The 21401-nt window shown below is 41.8% G+C and overlaps 1 long non-coding RNA gene across 1 annotated transcript in view; it reads left to right on the top strand.

The window, feature by feature from the left end:
- The window catches only part of LOC138168646 (uncharacterized), an 18696-nt gene extending 2525 nt beyond the window's left edge, over window positions 1–16171 (top strand). The window contains exons 2-3 of the long non-coding RNA XR_011170169.1: window positions 2032–2156; window positions 15789–16171. This is a non-coding gene — a long non-coding RNA (uncharacterized lncRNA). The remainder of the gene's footprint in view (window positions 1–2031; window positions 2157–15788) is intronic.
- Window positions 16172–21401: the final 5230 nt, after the last annotated feature.

The raw sequence follows: 21401 nt of genomic DNA, 5'->3' as shown, positions 1-21401 counted from the left end.
GATTGATTGATTGATTGATTGAGAGATTGAGATTCTCTAAAAGTCAGGGATTCTCCCATGGGACACTTTGAAGAGGACTGAAACATCTCTCTAATGATAGCCCTGAGGGGCCAATATACTTTTATAGAGGGAGAGCTCCTTAAAAAAAAAAAGGCCTTTTCAGGACTGCAGCAGCTTCTGGACTTGGGAGGCACAGGAAACGAGGAAGGCCTTATGCTGAAGCTAGCATCAGAGAAAATGATTTTCCCAAAAGCTCCTGTCTTTTAACAGCCATAAGGAGGTTATAAGACAGGTGTCCTGGGAAGGCTAGGTGGCACAGTGAATAGAGCACTGGCCCTGGAGTCACGAGGACCTGAGTTCAAATCTGGCCTGAGACACTCACTTAAGCCCAATTGCCCTCCAAAAAGCAAAAAAAAAAAAGAGAGAGAGAGAGAGGTGTCCTGGTGTAGATGGTCTCTGAGTCTGAAAGAGCTGGTTTCAAGTCCTGCCTGCCCCATATCATGTGACTGGGCAAATTACTTAAACTCTAAGTACCCTGGGCAAGGTTCTAAAACTGTTAGTGGCCTAGTTGCCTTGGCAGAAGGTGTTTTCTATATTACAGACTGGGACCAAAAAACAATTATTCTGATGCTAACTTTCCCAGAAACCCTCAGTTCTCTGAGGTTTGAAAGGGATGCAGTTGCTCAAAGTAGGTAACCAGTAATTCAAAGCACATTCATTCAGCACTTCCTGTGTATGGGGCTCTGTGTGGGATACAAAGATGAATAGAGAAATCCTAGCCCTTAGGGTGCTTATAAGGAGATAAGATATTAATAACTACAATACCAAGGAAAGCATGATAAATACCTAAGAGGTATAAACCAAGTGATATGGGGCTTAGTTTGGGTACATGTCTAGAGATGTCAAGTGTTCTTAAAACAGACAAATATGGTAGCTGAGAGCTAAGGGAACATGGGCATTTGAGAGATGTAGCCTGTCTTCCAATAACAAACTACTTCCTCTCCCCTCACACACTCTATTCAGCTCCCATTTCCTTTTTTTCCTAATTCTCTTTGGCTATACCCAATTAAATGTTTCCCATCATATCCGTTACTGGGGAATCTCACTGAGTCCTAGCTAAGGCAGTTGTGTCTTAGCCCCCAATCCATCAAGTGTTCAAGCCATCTCTCTTCTAAGGACAGTGTCAGGCAGCAGGGTATAAAGACAACCAGTTTCAAATCCCCCAGCTTTGCTTCTTAACTGTGGTAGGAATTGGGGAATGGGCACTGGTGGTGGCATGGTTTGGATTGTATTACCTTTGGGTTTCCTTCCAGATAGAATCTATAATGATTTGATGGACGGGATGATTTAAAGGGTGTCTTCCAGCTCATGATTTTAAGATTTGTCTGGTGCTGGAGCATGGGCTCTTGGCATTAGGAAAAGGTGTAGCTAGATGGCACAATGTTCTGAGTTCAAATATAGCCTCAGATACTTACCAGCTGCCTAACTCTGGGCAAGTCACTTAACCTATGTTTGCCTCAGTTTCTTCATCTGTAAAATGGAGATAATAATAGTATCTATTGACTCGGGTTTTGTGAAGATCAAATGAGATTATATTTGTAAAATGCTTAGGACAGTGTCTGGCACAGAGTAGGTATTATATAAACATTAGCTATTACTAGTATTATCATGAACTGCTTCCCTTTTCCGATTGGCAGTTTCACTCCACTTCTGCCTCCTCCATGAAGCCTTCCCTGACCACCCTAGCCCACAGTGACCTCTTCCTCCACTGAAATCTTATAGCATATATTTTCTGTATCAGTGGTATCAAATAGAAACAGGGGCCACTAAACCATACATAAGGATCCCTATGGACTTCATGTTGACTTAGAAAGCCATGTATTAAATTTACCTATGTTTTATTGTATTTGTATTTAATTTAATATTTCCCAATAGAAAGTCATATATTAATTTTAACTATGTTTTGTTGTATTTGTATTTATTTTGTTAATATTTCACAATTACATTTTAATCTTGGTTCTGGTCTCGCAGGGGAGAGTTGTGGGCCATGATACCTCTGGTCTATACTATTCAACTGGCATCTAACATTCACATCTGGTATCACTGGTTACCTTTTCTTCTATGCTCTTGCCTCCTGTGAAAACGAAGCAATGACGGTAAGACTGTACATCCCCCAGTAACACTGGTCTTGAATTTCATGATGAGGTAAATTTCTGTGGAACATGGGCAAGTTCCAGGAGAGAGAAGGGGAACAGAGAATGGCATCACTGGAAAAGAATAATAAGTGTTTCTGGAGGACTCCTTTAGAATTATAGATTTCAAGAGATACATAGAGTTCAATGCAGAGAGTTACTCACTAGTTTCCAGGGATGACTCCATTTCCCTAGAGGAGAATGAGGGCTTCCCTTCCCCACCCCCATCAATCCCTATTTCCAGTTACAGCAAATTCTCAGTGTGGGTGTCCTCTTTTCTGCAGCTATATCCTGTTTCCTGGTTTCTATTTACCTATTTTCCATTTCTAGGGGAACCCTCCTGCCAGGACTCCTTCCTGCCCCACACCCCAAGGGAACCTACTAGTTAACATAACAATTAAAATGACTCTCCTAGGATCCTACCCTAAGCCATTTCCCCAAGGTACAACCAGAAGCCTTCCTAAGTATGGTATAAGCCTTATCCCTGGGCCTCAGTTCTAAAGGTTAAGTTCCTTCCCTTCTTTCAGGATCTATCTCTTCCTTCACTGACTACCTCAACCTACCCAGAATTCCTTTTGCGCTTAGATATACCACTCATCTGGCATTAGTCTTGTCTTATTTTATATTGTTAATTTCCTTCCTCCCCAACTAGACTGAATTCCTGAAGGCCAAGGACCATGTCTCCTTTTCCTCTGTGAATTTAATGTCTTCCACCTAGTAAGCATGCCATAATGCCTGTTGCTTGATTGATTTAAGTGCAGGGTTAAAATCAAATAACCAAAAACCTAGAGAAGGGGGCTACCCTTTCGGCGTGGTTACCTTCCTATGACACCTGATACATGGGCCTGACACATAGTAAGCACTATATAAGTGTTACCTATTATTACTGTTACCCACTAGGCAGAGCTTTTCAGAAGGCAGAAGGGAGTTCATATAAACCAAAGTCATGATTATTCAATTTAACAAATAGACATAGTTTTATAAAATTTTTGTAGGTTATTGCTTGTTGTGGCATTTGTATAAAATACAGATCGGCTTGATCCCCAAAAACTAGGCGAAGGTAGTGGGAGACTCAAACCCTGATCCTCTTGCTAACACTTTATCTTCTAGAGCCTCAATATTGGCGCCCAGTGATTTCTTTGCAGTGTAAACACTTACCTCTGGTTGAGTCAGAGGGGAGGGGAGAGATTTCTCACTCCAGCCCCCACTGCTGGTCCCTGAGCTGGATTGACTACAACTCTCCAGCTGCTTGTACTGACTCCATGTTTAGCTGCATAAAGGCCTTCAGTGGCCAATTTTCAGCCCAAGGCTACCTCTTCTGATTCAATCAGAGAAAGGTGTTCATATTTACTAAAGGGATACAGGGTATATATAACCCAGTCTTTACCTTTAGTTTACTCTTTAGCTTTATCTGGGGACTGAGACCAACAAACCAACTCTGCTTCTGCTTCTGGATGATGGAATCAGGATTCAAAAAGATTTCAACAGATTGGAATGAATCTAATAAGATGAAATTTAATAGGAATAAAGGTAAATTCCTATGCTCGTGGTCAAACAATTACTCAAGTACAGGATAGGGCATGTATTATTAGAACTGTTCATCAAATTAATGTACATAAATGTAATGGAATACTACTGTGCTATAAGAAATGGTGAAAGGCATGGTTTCTGAGAAACTTGGGAAGGCTTATATGAATTGGTACACAGTGAAAGAAGTGGAACAAAGATAATAATTTATACAAAAATAACAACATTGTAAAGGCAAACTACTTGGAAAGATTTAAAATCCCTGACCATCACAATGACCAACCAAGATTCCAGAAGACCAATGAGGAAACATCCTACCTGCCTCCTGAGGGAGAGAGGTGATAGATTCCAAATGCATAATTTTATAAAATAATAATAGCTAGCATTTATGTAATGCTTTAAGGCTCATAAAATGATTTACAAATATCTCATTTTATCCTTGCTACAACCCTGGGAGATAGGTGCAATATTTTATAGATGAGAAAATGGAGAGGTTAGAATTATTTACCCAAGGTCACTTAGCAACTAGTGAATGCCTGAGGTCATATTTGAACCCAGGTCCAATATTCTGCCTATTGCTCCAAATATTTCTTTCCTCTGCTCTCCCACCTCCGTTCTCCCTTTTCTCTCCTCTCCCCCTTCTCCTGTCTTCCCTCTCCCATGCAGGGATTTGTTTTGCTTCACTGTGTATATTTATTAGAAGGGTTTTTCTTTTCTTTTCTTTTCCCAATGGGGGCAGAAGAGGTGGGAGGGAGAAAATAGATTTTTGTTCATTGGAAAGTAAAAATTTTAAAATATTAAAAGATATTTTATTTGAAAAACAAAGGAAGAGCTCAATATGAGTCAACACTGTGTGTTAGCAGTCATAAATCTCACAACATAAATTTGGTCTTAGCTTCATTAACAGATTAATTCTAGTGTATGGAAAAAAACACAGACTATACCTTATCTTTATACTTTAACATTTTGAAACTACACTAAGATTTGTGGGACTCCCTTTTTGAGCAGTCCATTTTGAGGTAGTAAGGAAATGGAAATAAACTAGATGCCCAAGATTTGAGGAATGACTAAATAAATTGTGGCACATGGATGTAATGGAATAGTACTGTTCAGTAAGAAATGATGGTTATGATGAATTTAGAGAAGCATAGAAAGACTTACTTAAACTGATGCAAAGTAAGCTAAGCAGAGTAGAGAAAACAATATATACAATGATTCACACTATAAATACAAAGCATGAAAACCATAAAATAATCAAAATGAATGTTGTAAAATTATGAAGAACAATCTTGGCCCCAAAGAAGAGATAAGAAAAAACACTTCTCCCTACTCCTTTACAAAAGTGTAGGGCCCATAATGTGGAACATGGAATATAGTTTTAAATTTAAATGTATCAATAGGCCTTGTTAAATATTTTCTTTTCCTCTTTTTCTTTTCCTAAATTCTTTGTTATAAAGAATGACTCTCTGGAAAGAGGGTGGGGAGAGTTATAGGAGAAATCTAAGAAATCTAAATACAAAAGAGGTAAATAAATACTTTTTTAAAATAAAGATGTAAATAACTGATTTTTTAAAAATACCATCTTACAAGGCAAGAGGCAATTCATAAATATTAAAAATAAAATAAATTCTTTTGGAAAGCTGTTCCTTTTGGGGAAAAGAGTCATTGATTGTAATTCACAGAGATCCATCTATATAGCAATGGTGATAGAGTTATAGAGTATAATCTAATGCAATTTTCTGGGTCATCCAAATTTAGTCTCTGCATATATTTTGAATATACCACAGTGATTTACATTTTTTCCCCATTAAATTGAGAACTTCTTAAGGAAGGGACTGTTTTTGCCCTTCTTTGAATTCCTATCATTTAGCACAGTGCCTGGCACATAAATAAATGTGTAATAAAAACTTATTGACTTAGTGACTGTTTCATATTTCCTTGACTTACCACCAAATGTCCAGTCCAGACTATAAATAACTATTAATACAAAAAAGGTGAAGTTGTAAATGCAAACAACAAAACATCCTAAACTGAATGCTTTGGAATTACAATGATTGAGCTTGGCCCTGAAGAAGAGATATAAAAACATGCCTTTCCTTTCTCTTTTACAGAAGTGTAGAATACTGTCTATAATGCCAGACTCTTTTGATATGTTATTTAGTTTTATGGATTTTTTTCTTCCTTTCTTCATACTTCAACATAAGGGATGGTCTCTGGGAGGAAGTGGAGAGAAGAACATAGAGGGAAATATAAGTGATCTTAAAGCAAAAGATATTAATAAGATTTATAAAATCCCATTGTTTGGGGGGATCAGAATTTTTCCCAAGAACTTTAACTGGGTGTATGATTTCACTCATTTGACTTTGGGTAATCGACTAATAATGCAAGATGAATGAAGCCAAAAATTCACTTAAAACCTACTCAAATAGACACCAACTATGGTAGTAAAATGCAAAGGATGAGCAAACCTGTAAGGGGAGAGAAAAAGTAGGGGTGGTATTAGGAAGGTGTTCTGAGCAAGGCCGGGACCAAGATTGGAACAGAATGAGACTACCTGATCAGCAGGGTGTCTCAAGCCAGAAGAGTTTACATGTCCCCTGTGCTGGGTTTATGTGACCTGGAAGCCATGTCAATAATTCAAGACTTGACCAAATTACATCTATAGAATGTTTTTATTACCTTTTAGGGGAAAAAACAATCTGGACTACACATGGCAGATGTTATTTCTACCATCCAATGAGTAGGAAGAGTGGATTTTGGAGGTAAATTCTACTTTGGAAGTTAAATTGTTGAGTAAAAGCAGGTTAGAGGTGCACAGATGTCCATGCTGAGATGGGTCACAGGTTTATAGCAGTCCTTATTCTGGCTATTTTTGTTTTACACCATGTTAGTGAGTGTGAGAAAGTGAGTATGAATTTGGGGATGTACCAGTTTTCAGTGCTGGGACCTGTCTATTCAAAATCAGGACTAGGATCCAGAATCTTCCCCCTCCCCCTAGCGCATACACCCTGAAATCACATGTCCCCGCAGCTTCCTTAGAGGCCCACAAAAGGAAAAAAAAAAGGATTTTTCTCTCACGTCATCGGCTTTGATCACATTTCTTTATTTAGAACAGCCATTACTGATGCTTATTTAATTACCTTTGAGTTCATTCAAGCAAATCTAATCCACAATTGCTTGTCGGGAGCATTTTGGCTGTGGAGAAATGTTCCTGAAAATACTTGGACAGTTGGTACTAAGCTTAGGCTCAGGTTCATTTAGTAACGGTTATGCTCTTTTTAATAGAGGATTCATTTTGGCATTCCATGCCTGCCCTCCTGCCCTGTATAACTCACTGCAGAGAAAGGAGGAAAAGTCTTATTTAGCTCATGCTCTGAGCTAGTCACTAGCCTAATACCGATATTTACTCTTATCTTTGACCTTGTGCTCTCCATTCCATTGAGGTTTACCTGTTCACAGTTTATCTATTCCCAGCTTTGAGCTTTGGCTTGGCCATGCCCTGGGACTTGCTCCAGTCCTAGGAAAAAAACATATCAGAGACCCCCTATCTGAAGAAGCATTGGCTTCACTTTCACTGTCTCTGGCTTCACTTTTAGTGTCCTAAGTTTGTGTCTGAAGAATGATTCACTTCATCTCCGCCCTCCTCCAGTACCTCTACACTGCCAGATAGCTTGCCATTTGGCAGGCTTTGCATCCCCAGAGCTGTCTTGATCACCATCTTCTGAGCATTCCATGGGTCTTGTCAGCACAGGGCCATAGGTGTTGCAGTGACGTTACACTGGGTCTGTGGGCTAGAGAGGAAGCCAATAGCCTTAACCTACACCCGGGTGAGAGTGGAGACAGTATTTTGGCAGAGTACAAAGAAAGGCTTGGGGATGGCTAGGTGACACAGTGAATAGAGCATGGGCCCTGGAGTCAGGAGGACCTGAGTTCAAATCCAGCCTCAGACACTTAACACTTACTAGCTGTGTGACTTTGGGCAAGTCACTTAACCCCAATTGTCCTACCTTCCCCTCTCCAAAAAAGCAAAAACCAACCAACCAAACAAACAAACAAAAGGACTGATGTAGCCTTCAAACTGGCTTCCCTTTAGTGGGAGATACCATAGAGTATGTGGGAGCAAGATATTTAAGTCTTAAAGAAGTAGTACAATGTTCAACTGGGGTGATCTGCCCTTGATGACCCTTCAATCCTCTTGGGTAAACGGCCAGAACTGTGTAATGTCAGTGTCCCCCTGATGCTTAAGGGTGCCAGCAGTTGGGTTCTGGGTAGGCTGGACATGGAACGTTACAAAAAAGGAGTTGATCAATGATGCTGTATGCTGCAGATTTGACTTGAGAGGTGCATTTCTGAAATTCACTTGTTGAACTCACTCTCCTATCCCAAGAGAGGAATGCCCAGCAGAGGGTCTAGCTGACTTTGTGATCTTTCAGACCTACCTTTGCTTTCCTAATACTGGCCTCTCACTCTATCATACACTACCACCCATGTTCATAGAGGGACATTGTATAACCTCAGAAAAGACTCTGAGCATCAATGTATTTTTTTATAAAACGTAGGTAATAATATATGCCCTACTTGAGGCAGGCAGTCAATAATCATTTATTAAGCATTTACTATGTGCCAGGCACCAAAAACAAACACAAGAAAAATGTCAGAGTATTTTTGTGAAAATTGACATGTCAAATTTCTCTTGAAAAGTGTAAAGGATAAAATACTATCATGACTATCTCCTCTTTGGAATAGCTATATGTCCATAGGTGGCTGCTCTCCCATGAGTGACTGTGGCAGCTGATTATCAGCTTGGTTTTTTAAGAATGAGAATCATATCCACTCAAAATCATAGTATAAAAGCCCCCTAGTCATGTGTTTATCTTAACAGTAAACTAGAATATACAAGTAATTAAAAGTTAAAATATTTATGACCTAGTCAGAATACTGACCACAACATATTTCTCCCCCAAACCTGGGGCATCCTCTGCTGCCTGTACATACACCATAAGTCCAAAGAGAGGATACCTGTTGGGAACACTTAGAAGGGTATCCGTGTAGTGAATACATGTAGCCAAAGCATATTGTATAAGGGGCACTCATAGAAAACACACACATTCAAGTCATGAGTATGAAGGATCATACATGTAAGAAAACAGATATGTTCAGGGCACATACCTGGAAAAACTCATGCTTCTGTCATTGCAGGGCACCTGTTGTCTTCAGATTATGTCATTGTGTTGATGCAGCTGGTCTTCACTGGACATGTGGTCTCTGCCTAAGGGACACTGCATCCTTACTGGTTGATACTGCTAGGCACAGTCCCCCTGGGCATTTTTCTGGGGAGCTATGACTCAGCTCATATCTTTGGCTATAGGACTTTCTCTGGGATGCTCTTGCAGTTCCAAAGGCAGGCACTTTTTTCATAGCTCTTTTAAAGAAGCAAGTGCCCTAGACTCAACCTTAAGACTAGCACAGCCCCAGGGGGACGGGGGGGGGGGTTACACAATAACCTTTCTCAGATGTTCATGGAATTGCTAGTCTACTTGTTTCCATTGAGATTTGATCAAAAGCCTTATCTCTAGTGCCCCAGTGCTCAGAGCCAGTTAGTAGAGATCAGAGTCCCTATGTCCATAATGTAACTCATTCTCTGCTCATCCAGTCACCACCACCAAACAATAGGTGGTTTCTGCATCCACCAAATCACTCATACAGCAGCAGTCTTCCTCCTTTTTGTCAACTCTTTTCTAACAAGTTTAGCAAAAACTGTGAAACCAGTTGCATTACGCTAGCTTCAGCTGAACTCCATAGTAGAAGGAACAGAGGAGAGGTCAGAAAACCATAAAATGAAAGGTGACATCTGTTTTTACTTCTGTTTTCCAGCCTCCAGTTGCCTTATAGTCCCTATTATACTTAGGCAAAATTTAGTTTTTGGAGGGAACGTGTGATCTCTTCCAGTGCATATTAGCACCTGCTCCCTCCTTACCTATATGGCTTGCCCAGGGTCATACTGCTAGTATGTAACAGAGGCAGAGCTCAAACCCACGTTTCCCTGAGCCTGAGGCTAGATTTTTACCCACCACACCAAACTGCCTTTCAAACTTACACATACAGCACAAAATTCATGGTCACATTACTGAATTCATCGTCAATTTTGTCCCTACTTATTACTGAAAGGGACTGGAGGTGGGGATAAGGGTGAGATACACGAGGGAGGCATTTTTATAGCTAGGTCAAAAGGAAAATGCATATCTGAATTTCTGAATTTGCTGAGACTTACATTGTTCTTCATTTTATGCTCAAAGTTGAAACACATTGTGCTGGTAGATATGTAACTTTTGACGAGTTTGCTTCTAGGCATGCCTACCAAGTAGGAAAAAAACACACCCAGTGAATATGTACATATACACCCATACTCACCCCCCTGATTTACACATATACAGACACACAGTCCATCTTCCCTCCTCTCTAACCCTAGCATCTCTCCTAAGTTCCAGTCTTATACCACAAACTGTCCATTGGATATTTTGCATTGCATGCCTTGTACGGATCTCAAGCTAACTGAACTCATCTTTCCCCAAAAACCCATTTTTCTTCAAAATTTTCTTATCTTTGTCAAGAAGACCATAATCCTTCCAGCTGACCAGGTTAGCAACATTGGAATTATCTTTGACTCTTCCCTCACCCTCATCCCCCTCCCATAACCAATCAGTTGTCAAGTCTAGTCAATTTTACCTCCACATTTCTCTTAGCCATCTCTTTCTTTCCACCCACATAACCACCCACTACTTTAGTGCAAGGCCTCCTCACTTCCTGCTTTGGAATAGCCTCCTAATTGTTCTCTCCCCTCTCTATTCCATCTTCCACATAACTCCCAAAGGATCTATTTCAAGCTAAAAGGGACACATGTAATACAAGTCCCTCATTCTAGAGATAAGACATATATGGCTCAGGGAGGCGACCTAAGTTGACAAACATCAACCTTTCTATACCACTATAGAAGGGAGGTACTCTGATACCAATCCAGTGCTCTTTCCAATGAAAACCACTAATTCTCAAGTGGAAGAAATGAATGAATAATAAAAAAAAAAGAGCACCAGCCTTGGAGTCAGGAGGACCTGAATTCAAATCTAGCCTCAGACACTTACTAGCTATGTGACCCTGGGCAAGTCACATTAAACCCAATTGGCTCCAGGAAGAAAGAGAGAGAGAAGGAGGGAGAAGGAAGGAAGGAAGGAAGGATGGATGGATGGATGGATGGATGGATGGATGGATGGATGAGACAATGTACCAGCAAGGATTATTTCGTTTCTAAGACAGAGCAAAATTTTCCTTCCTGGCAATCTCTGGGACCAGGGTTATCCCAGGAGCAGGCAGGTGCTCTCCTAGAAAGGAAAATGGGAATATGCCTGGTTGAATTCTATCTTGAAATTCCTAGATTGAAAGTATAGCACCAGCCTCACGTTTCCTAAGTGGGGGAAAAGGAATGAGGACAGCTTCCCAAGGAGTAAACTGTGTCCCAGGGGAAGCTGACTTATTCAGTTCGTAGGCCTGACCGCATCACTGTCATTAGCATCTCTTTGCCTGTAGGCAACCAATACCCATAGGCAACTGAAAGTTAAAAATGAGCCTAGACTGATCCCCTCACACTCTGAACAGGGATTTGGGGGGGGAGGGGAAGGAGAGGGGAAGAACTGCAGGAAACCAGGACTGCTGAGTCAGAGCAAGTCCCAGAAATGGCTTCTGCCCTTAGGGGTCCAGCCCCTGCAGCTTCCTCCCCACTGCTTTGAGCTGCTTTGAGTCATTGGCTATTCTGCCTGTGGGTGTAGGGAGGTGCTATTGGTGAGTGAGAACCTTGAAGCGGGGAACTTTAAGGTGGGCTTTTTTCCTGACTTAGTGGGTCCACGCTGTCCTGCTGGCCTTGGCAGCTTGGATAGTAGAACCAGGGTCAGTGAATGCCTCTGTCAGGGAGAGGCTATCATAACAAAAAAGGTAACATGGTGTAGTGAGAGGCAGGGGAGGAAGAAGAGCCCTGGGCTTGGCAATCCCAACTCTGACATGTTAGTTGAATGACTCTGGACAAGCTACTCAACCTCTCTCATCCTTACTTTCCTCATCTGTAAAGCCAGAGAACATAATATGTGTATCATCTACTTTAATCAAGTAATCAATCAATAAGCACTTATTAAACTCTTACTATATGCCAAGCACTATGTTAAGCAATTGGCATACAAGGAGAAAACAAAAATAACCCCTTCCCTGAAGTTTACATTCTAATAACAGGGACAACACAAGGTAAAAGGGGACCTTAAGGGGGTGGCACTAGAAGTAAGAGAAACCAGAAAGGACTTTCTATAGGAGGTGGTTCTAGAGCTGAGTCTCAAAGGGAGCCAGGGACTCTGAGGGTCAAAGGTTGGGCAGGAAAGAGCATTCCAAGCACTGGGAAGTTGGTACAAAGTGGTGAGAGATGGAGTGTCCTGTTTGAGGAACAGCAAATAGGCCAGGATGACTGGATTGTGGAGAATGTGCAAGGGCATGGAATGTAAGAATATTGGAGAGGTAGAAAGGAATCTGCTTTGTGAAATGATTTAATGCTAAAGGACACTAAATACGGTGGTGGAGATACTTGGAGAGAGAACAGCAACAGCATCAGAACTAAGGCTTCAGGGTTGCTGTGAGGAAAGGACTTTGTGAGCCTTATAGAAATGGGAATTCATAATCTAAGTGCTGAAATGAATCTCAGAGGCCATCTAGTCCAACCTATGGTTGACTAAGAACCCCCTGCACAGCGTCTCAAGGCCTGCCAATCTCTCATTATTATTTCGATAGAGCTTTACAGGCACAATCTGAGAGACCAGTAGCATTCCTCACCCACCCTTCCAACCTCTGCCCCCTACATTAATCCATGGAACAATGGGAAAGGACATAGACTTGGATTCAGATGACTTTGGTTTAATGGAGAAGACATTGGGCTTGGAGTCAGAGCACCTTGGTTTAATGAAAAGGACATTGGACTTGGATTCAGATGATCTTGGTTTAATGTAGGGGACTTTGGACTTGGAGTCAGAGCACCTTGATTTAAATCTCAGCCCTGGTTAGAATCCCAGACCTGTCACTTACTAGATATGTGACTTTGGACATGTCACTTAACTTCTCTGGGCCTCAGTTTCTGCATCTGCTAAAAAAAGGGGTGTGGGGTAGAATAGATGGTTTCTTATGTCCTTTTCAGCTCTAAGTCTCTGCTTCTATGAATTCATTTATACAATTCAAAGTTACTTATTCTATAGTGCTAATCATTACATTCTTCAGGGTCTTCTCTTAAATCCTCCTGGGACATATTTAACACAGAAATAACATATATGGTCACAGAATTAACTACATATGTGAATGAGTTGAACAGATCAAAGAGAGAGGTGGAGGTAGGAGCTAGCCTGAAAGGGTGGGGTTAGCAGCATGGTACAACAGAATGAGCCCTAAACATTAGGTTTAGGTGAAAGGGTATCTAATCTTTGCTCTGGCACCATTTGATTTTGGGCTAGTCCCTGTTAACCTTCAAGGTTTGGTTAAAGGAGACTAACAAATAGTGATATACAGTTATATCATTTTATTCCCTTAAAACTAGCAAGTTTGTACAAGGAGTTAGAAGTTCTAAGTACCCTGATGGGATTTTGATCTCTTCAGAGATGACAAAATCTGTAGAAAGTTGAAGGATCTTCTGTGGACCTCCCCCTCCCCTTCCTTTCTCTGTCTCTTGTGTTTCAGGTCACTCCCTTCCCTGGGAAGGTTGGGGAGATGCCACCCACAGAGAGAGCTGTGGGCTAGAGCTGAGTCATGAGGCCCATGGTGCTCTGTAGGGTGAGGGTGGCAGATGGCCTTGGCAGGGCTAGGACTGGGGGGGAGAGGGAGGAAGCTGCAACCCAAGGCCAAGAAAGGACATGAGGAGGAGGTGGCCAGTGAGTCAGGAACTAAGTGGAAATCACACCCAGGAAGGTCTGTTTGCAAATCATTAATGTTCATCCCAGCTTGGGCCTCTTCTCCCACTGTTTCCTCCCCTTCACTGAGGATTAGCACCCCAGGGACCAGTTGACCCATTTCACATGGAGCTGGGGTTGCTATGGCCCCATAGCAGGGTCCAGCAGGGCTAGGAGCCAGGCATTGAAGCTCCTGACCTGTTGCCCCAGGGAAGGTGGTCAAGTCTGGGAACATGGCTGGCCTGCAGGGCTTGTGAGCTAACCATGCAGGCTGTTGGGAGGGTGGAGGGGGGGGAGGGGGGCTGTTGTTTACTGTAGCTGGGCAAGTTCCGGAACAGATGGGTGCTTTGGAAGTGTTTGAAACTGGAGGTTTGATGCATATTAGCTGGCAGGTGACTGTCTGCCTTAAGGTGCTTGGTTTGGCTCCATTTTGAAAAGATCAAGAAATTCTCACCCCAGGCTTCTAGATTGGGTGCTCTGAAAAGGGCAAATCAGTCTCACTGGTCCTCAGATGTGCTCTTAGAATTCAACCGCAAGCTCCAATCAGTTCCTATGCACTGGGTGCTCCCTGATTTCCTAGGGCACTCTTTAGGAAAAGCTTCTCTTTAGGAACAATGATCCCAACCCACACAGTCCTGGGCAATTTGGGGGTCCCCCTGCCCTCCAGAGTATGAAGATTGTTTCCTGAGCCACCGTGCTTCCTTCCTTACCAGAGCCCCAATATCTGATGGGTTAGAATTGGGCTTTTGTGGGCTGACCTAGGACCGGATGGCCACCATTTAGGACTGAAGCAAGTGGACAGGGAATATCACAGCATGCCTGCACTACTCTGAGTTAGTCCCTGTATTACATACACATCATCGAAAACTTTGAGAAGCAGACATCTAGCAGACATGTTGACACATAGAGCCCACTGTGCATTCTCTGAGGACAGTACTCCCATTGTCCCATTCAATTTAGAATATTGTCTCTATGGGGAAACTGGTCCAAACTCCAAACTTGTACGTTCACTTTCAAAATTATTTTTATTGGTTCCTTTAAACATTAGGTTCATTTCTAAATATATCCTCTTACCCAGTGAGTCATCCCTTGGGACAAAGATTTTAAAAGAAATAGGAAAAATAGCTATTATATTGATTTTTTCTGACAATGTACACAACATTCCACATCCGTAGTCCTCCACCTCTGAAATGAAGGGAGGGAAATATATTTTTCTCATCCTTTCTTTGGGGCTAAATTTGGTAATTTTAATTATGAGATTTGTTTCTCATTTTTAAAAAATTCATTTGATTTACATTGTTGTAGCCATTATATACACATGTATATATACATTAATATATGGTATATGTATATAATATATAATATGTATGTGTGTAATATACATGTGTACTATATAAATGCATGTATTTGTATATATTATATATGTGTATAGATAGATAGATAGATATACACATGTACATATATATGCATATATATCCCTGGTTCTGCTTATTTTATTTTTCATCAGTTTATATGTCTTCCCTAAATTCTCTTAATTCTTCATATTTTTGGATTGTTTTTAACCTCTCAGTAATATTCTACTACATTCATGTAACTCAAGCAGAATGACCTTTTACAACACAAGTTGGGATTACCTGGATAATTAAATGCTATATTCTAAGTCCTCAAGGAGTTGAGAGAGGAGAGGGTTAAATGAGAAGTCTGGAGTCCATAGGGAAGCCTTCACAAAGGAGGTGCCTGGAAGGACAGAGAGGATTTGGATGGGTAGAAGGGAGAGCTGCCAGTCTGTGAGAAGGAGGGCAATAGCATTCAAGCATTCAGAGGAGTGAGAAGAAGGAAGGCCATATCTATCCCTAAGGATGGGTTTACTCTTCAGTAGGCAAATTTCAGTGTCAGTTGACCAAATCAGCTACTTGGACAGAGGGGAATTGAGAATTAAATAACTTGAAGAAAATATGAACAAACAGCCTCTTGAACTACCTCTGTGTTCCTTCCATCCCATACTAACTCCACTGAATTCCCATGTTTCCTAGTCCCTTGGCTGGCTACATTGTGAACGCTTTTAAGGATCTGTTCCTCAATACTATCTATTTGTCTTCCCTTCCAGGCCTCTATGGACAAACTCTTGGCTCCAAGACATCAATTTAGAACTGGAGATGACCTGCCAATAGGTAGGCCTGCTAATGCACAGAAAGCTCTCTCCCTGGGAAACTCAAACAAGCTCTTGTCTCTCAGCAAATTCTCCTGCACATGAGGACTAAGCCAACTGTTCTACAATAAGGCCAACCACAACTCTCATAGTAAGTCCTGCAGAGTCACTTCCAAGAACTTGGCAGCTGGTCTATCTGAATTCATAACCTGCTTAATTCCTCTAGCTTCTGTTTCTTTCAGATGGTTAAATGGTAAGGGCATGGCTACTGAAACCTCCCTCCTTTCCCCATAATTGGGAAGCCCCAGCCAAAGGAATAAATTAATGATCCTTTCCCAAAACTTTTCTGTTGTTCAGTCACATCCAACTCTGCATAATCCCATGGACCATTCTGTCCATGGGATTTTCTTGGCAAAGATACTGGAGTGGTTTGCCATTTCCTTCTTCAGTGGATTAGGGTAAACAGAGATTAAGTGGTTTGCATAGCACACAGCTAATAAGTATCTGAGACTGGATTTTAATTCAAAGTCTTCCAGATTCCAGGCCTAGCATTCTATCCCATGGACTGGGAAATTTTATGGACAGGCAAATGAGATCATTGTTCAGAGCCCCGTCTGTATATCTCCCTGACAAATCTTCCTATTTTCTTTCCTTCCTTCCTTCCTCCCTTCCTTTTTTCTTCCCCCCTCTCTCTCTCACTCTCTTTCTTTCCCTCCCTTCACATTTCCCTCCTTCCCTCTCCCCCTCCCCTTACTCTTCCTTCCCTTCCCTCTTCTCCTCATCTCTCTTCCCCTCCATTCCACTCCTCTCTCATTCTTTATAGTGATATAGTGGAAAGAATACTGGACTTAGAATCAAGAGAACTAGGTTTTAGTTCCAGCTATGTTAGCTGTGTGACCTTGGGTAAATTACTTTCCCTCTCTAAGCCAGTTTCCTTACCTGTAAATTGAGAGATTTGAACTGGATGACCTCTAAGGCCCATTCTAGTTCTGGCAGTCTAGGATTTTATGACTCTCAGCCGGCAGACTAAAAGAAATCAGGCACCTACTTTGCCCCTCCCCCACCTAAGTAAACCAGGCAGATAGGCCTGGTGAAAGGGGGGTGGATACTCCTTTTCTTCATCCCCTGAGAATGGGAAGGGGTGAGAGGGTGGTAGCAATGAAGTGTGGTCACTGTTAATTAAATCAATCAGCAAGTATTGATTAAGTGCCTGCTACCTACTGACCAGACCTGTGCAATTCTGTGACAGGATCCCAGGAGTCCCCTCTCTAGGCAGCCAGAGAGCAGAGGCTTCTGGGCCCTGTTCATTGGCATCTGTGACCAAGAACCAAGAAGAAAGGTTTTCCATAAGCCACTTTGTCAAAGCAACACGGTAAACTACAAGCAGATGGGGCCAGACCTAGTTGAGGAGGAGGTGAGCTAGTTCTGGGAAGCAGGAGAACTGAGACACATTCAAAAAGTTCCCAGAATACTTGAGCCTGAAGATAACATTACAGAATCCTGTAGTTGGAAGAGATTTTAGAAGTCAGGGAGTTCAATCTCCTCATTCTACAGAGGAAGCAAATGAGAGGAGTCACACAACTCATTAAAGGCACACAAGTCTCCAGACTCTACCATTATCTAATGCCAACCTCAATGTAAAAGGGTATTGAGGAGAACTCCAGAGTTTAGTGATCTCAAAGCACCAAGGCAGAGGTTATTAGCCTTTTTTGTTCATCTGATTCTTCATGACTCCATTTTAAGGTTTTCTTGGTAAGGATACTTAATAAGTGGTTTGCCATTTCCTTCTCTAGTTCATTTTACAGATGAAAAAAACTGAGGCAAATGAGGTTAAGTGACTTACCCAGGGTCACTCAGCTAATAAGTATCGTAGGCCGGATTTGAATTCATGAAAATGAGTCTTCTTGATTCTAAACCCAGTACTCTATCCACTGCACCAACTTAGCCTTTTTTATATGTGTACAAAGAAACTTCTCTGACCTTCTGGTGAAATCTAAGGACCCTTTCTCAGACTGGTGTTTTTAAATGCATAAAATAAAACATGAAGGATTACAAAGGAAACCAACGATTTTGAAACATTTATCAGATTTTTTTTTTTTAAACCCAACACAATTTGTTTTTTCTTAACATGGCCCCAGGTTAAGAACCCCTGTGAGGGAAGAAACAAAGAGCCTCACCTAAAGGAACCCAGTTCATTAAGCTAAAGCCATCCTAGTCCTTAGTTCACCCTAACATAAGTGGAGAGAGATGAAAGACAGCTTGGGTTATTAAGAGCCTCCTGCATTTTCCCACCTCCCCTCTGACCAGAGGCTCGAGCACAATTGTCCTGGTGCCAGTCCCCTCTGCTAATGACACTAATTAATCCTCCCTGGCTTTACCTGGAATTTAGGGAGTGCCTTTTCAATTGGGACTAATCACCGGCTCCACTTCCTGTGCTGAACCTGAGGAAGGAAGAGGCACCATGCTGGGTGTAGGATGAGAAATCAGTTGGGAGCCCTACCCAGGTGGGGGGGGAGAAGATTCCTCCACTTGTTTCCTCTGGAGAAGGGAAAATAGAAACTTCATGGAGGCTTGACAACTGAGAGGACAGAAGGGACCTCAGAGATCATCTTATCTAATTTCTTCATTTTACAGAGGATGAAACCCACTGAGACAGAAGTGACTTTCCCAAGGTCACACAGCAACAAAGCTAGAATCAAGGGCTACAGGGCTCTTTCTGCCCCATCTGTTGGCATCTTAATGGCTGTGATTATTCTTCAGAAGCTGGAAAACCAGTACTAGGCAGCTCTCAGTCTTTATCTCAGGCTTCTAGGTTTCTTCCTAATCCCCAATCAGCTGACAAGGTTGTTCTTCATCATGTCACCATCTTCTGATACTTTGTATAGAAACAGGATTTACTCAGGGCTGGAAGAGATCAATAAATGAACACACATTTATTGAGCCCTTATAACAATACTGACTCTAAGGGCAGCAAGAATTCTGAGGGGAGAAAAAAGTGTGAACTACAATAATAACTAGCACTTTAAGGTTTGAAAAGCACTTTAAATATGTTAATTCATCTCTGATTTCATAATGACCTGGTGAGGTAAGTGCTATTATTATCCCCATTTTGCAGATGAGGAAACTGAGGCAGACAGAAGTTAAGTAACTTGTCCAGGATCACAAACTAGCTAATAAGTGTCTGAGGTCAAATGTGAACTCAGGTCTTCCTAACTCCAAGTCCCATAATCTATCCATTGCACTACCTAGGTTACCCAGAGGAAGCTTCATGGAAGAGGCAGAATGAACTGGTCCTTGAAGGATAGATAGAATTGGAATTTTTATATTCTGATCCTAGTGACCCTGGGCAAGTCACTTAATCCAATTTGTCTCAGTTTCCTCATCTGTAAAATGAGCTGGAGAAGGAAATGTCAAACCACTCCAGTATCTTTGCCAAGAAAACTCCAAAGAGGGTCAGAAAGAGTCAGACAGAATTGAAAAATGATTTAAACAACAACTTTACTGAGATTTGGTTCACTTGCTGATTCTCTAGGATTTTTTACTTAAACCATGTCCTTAGCCAACAGAGAGAGTTTGTTTTTCCTCCTTCTTGCCTTTTTTATGTTTTTTACTTTTTTCCTCTTGTTTATTGCTAGAATTTTTAGACTGGTGTTGAATAATACATGGGAAAATAATATGTACAAATGTTGTGTATGCTCAGAATAATTGTCTTGAGATCAGGGGCTTCTTTTTTTGCCTTACCTCTATATTCTCAACACAGCATAGTGTCTTACACATGGCAGGCATTTAATAATTTTTTTATTTGAAAGAAAGAAGGTGTTTTTAACTTCAAGTTTTCAGAACCAACATTGGCCAAGCCATGACCCTAGTTCAGACCCTTATCACTATTCTCCTGGACTATGGTAACTACCCGTGTTTCCCCAATAATAAGACCTATCCCGAAAATAAGCCCTCTCCTTACTGTGTAAGATTCCTCTAAAATAAGCCCTCCCCCGAAAATAAGCCCTATTGGGATTGCTACTGTAGTGAAGGTGATCCCCTGTGCTACATGCTACCTTACGGTACCCTCTGTATGCACCGTCCCCCCCCCCCCTCCTGAAACGCATGCCACGCTCCAAGCTGCATCCAATCAGAGCTGCCGCAGTGAGCGCTTCATCCTGTTCTTCCCCAGTGATTTGCTTGCTGGCTCCATTGAGAGCAGTGCCTCGGAGGAGAGCTGAGGCAGGACAACATAAGCCCTCCCCTGAAAATAAGCCCTCTGGTGTTTTTCTTTCAAAAAAAAAAAATAAGACAGTGTCTTATTATCGGGGAAACACGGGTAGCTTCCTAATTGCTCTCCCTGACCAAATCCCTGCCCTCCCCATTCATCCATATAGCTACAAAAGTGATGTTGCTAAAGCACAGATCTGACCACATCACTTTTCTGCTCATTAAGATCCAGGAATTCCCTATTACCACTAGGATCAATACAATTTCCTCCGATATTTAAAGCCCTTTACAACCATGGTGTCAACCTATTCTTCCAGGTATAAAGAGCGTATTTGATTCACTCTCTCAGACACAGACCAACACATCCCCTTGTCAAGGTTCTAGGGGTACCCTCAGGGATTGGGGAGGGGCATTTTTTTTCTCTTATGTCATTGACTTGAGCTCTTACTGGTTGTTAGGTGTCGGTGACTAGCACCCTAGCTCCATTTAGCCATTTAAAATCAACTGGCTTTTACAAAGGGTTATTTAATTGGATGTGTGAGTAGAACAAAGTAGAAACACTTCTTCCCACCACCTTGGAGACATACTGTGCTCTAGCCTATGCTGGTCTCCAGGGAGAGTGGGCTTATGTGACATGGTTTCTGCCTAGTTCACATCCAGGGGCAGCATGACTACTAGGAGAGTCCTCCTCCCAGTACCAGTGGGCTGAGTCTTAAAGGTCTCTTCTTATTTCTTGGGGCATTAATGCTGCACTGGCTGCAAAACCCTTGGACTCTAGGATGCAAGGATACCCAGAAGCTTCAGAGTTTACCCTCCTAAACTTTGAAAGCACAAGAGGTTAGAGGCTTAACTCCTTCACATAGTAGGGAAAATACTAAACACAGGCCAAGGATCCACCTGTTTTATAGGGCTACAAGTCAGCCTCAGTAGGTTGGGCTGAAGGTCTCTTCTCTTAAAATATTGTCTCTCTCACTATCAGCAAAGGAGTCAAACCAAGTATAGAACAACCAGAAGAAATTGGCCGAGGCTCTGGTCACTAGTCTTTTTGAATACCTCTCCAGTCAGTCACCAAAAAGCTAACCACATGGTGAGCCTACCAGAACCAGTTAATTTGATTTGATAAACATTTATAAGTACCTACTCTGTGCCATGCACTTTGCTAAGTGCTAAGAATACAAATAAGAAAAAGACAGTCCCTACCCTCAAGGAGTTTACAATCTAATCTTACAGAATATTTATCCATGTTGCAGGATACCCATGCTCCAATGGCTTTCCAAGGCATTTCTGCCTCTTCTAGGGAAGAATTTGCATGAGCCAGGCACCCTGATATTTACACAGTCCCCCATTATACACCTTCACATT

Source organism: Petaurus breviceps, unplaced genomic scaffold, assembly GCF_028583685.1.
Source record: "Petaurus breviceps papuanus isolate PSGF00001 unplaced genomic scaffold, PetGlider_PUasm1.0 37, whole genome shotgun sequence".
NCBI lineage: Eukaryota > Metazoa > Chordata > Mammalia > Diprotodontia > Petauridae > Petaurus > Petaurus breviceps.
The sequence above is the reverse complement of the archived record's forward strand: the minus strand, read 5'-3'. Positions and strand labels throughout refer to the sequence as shown.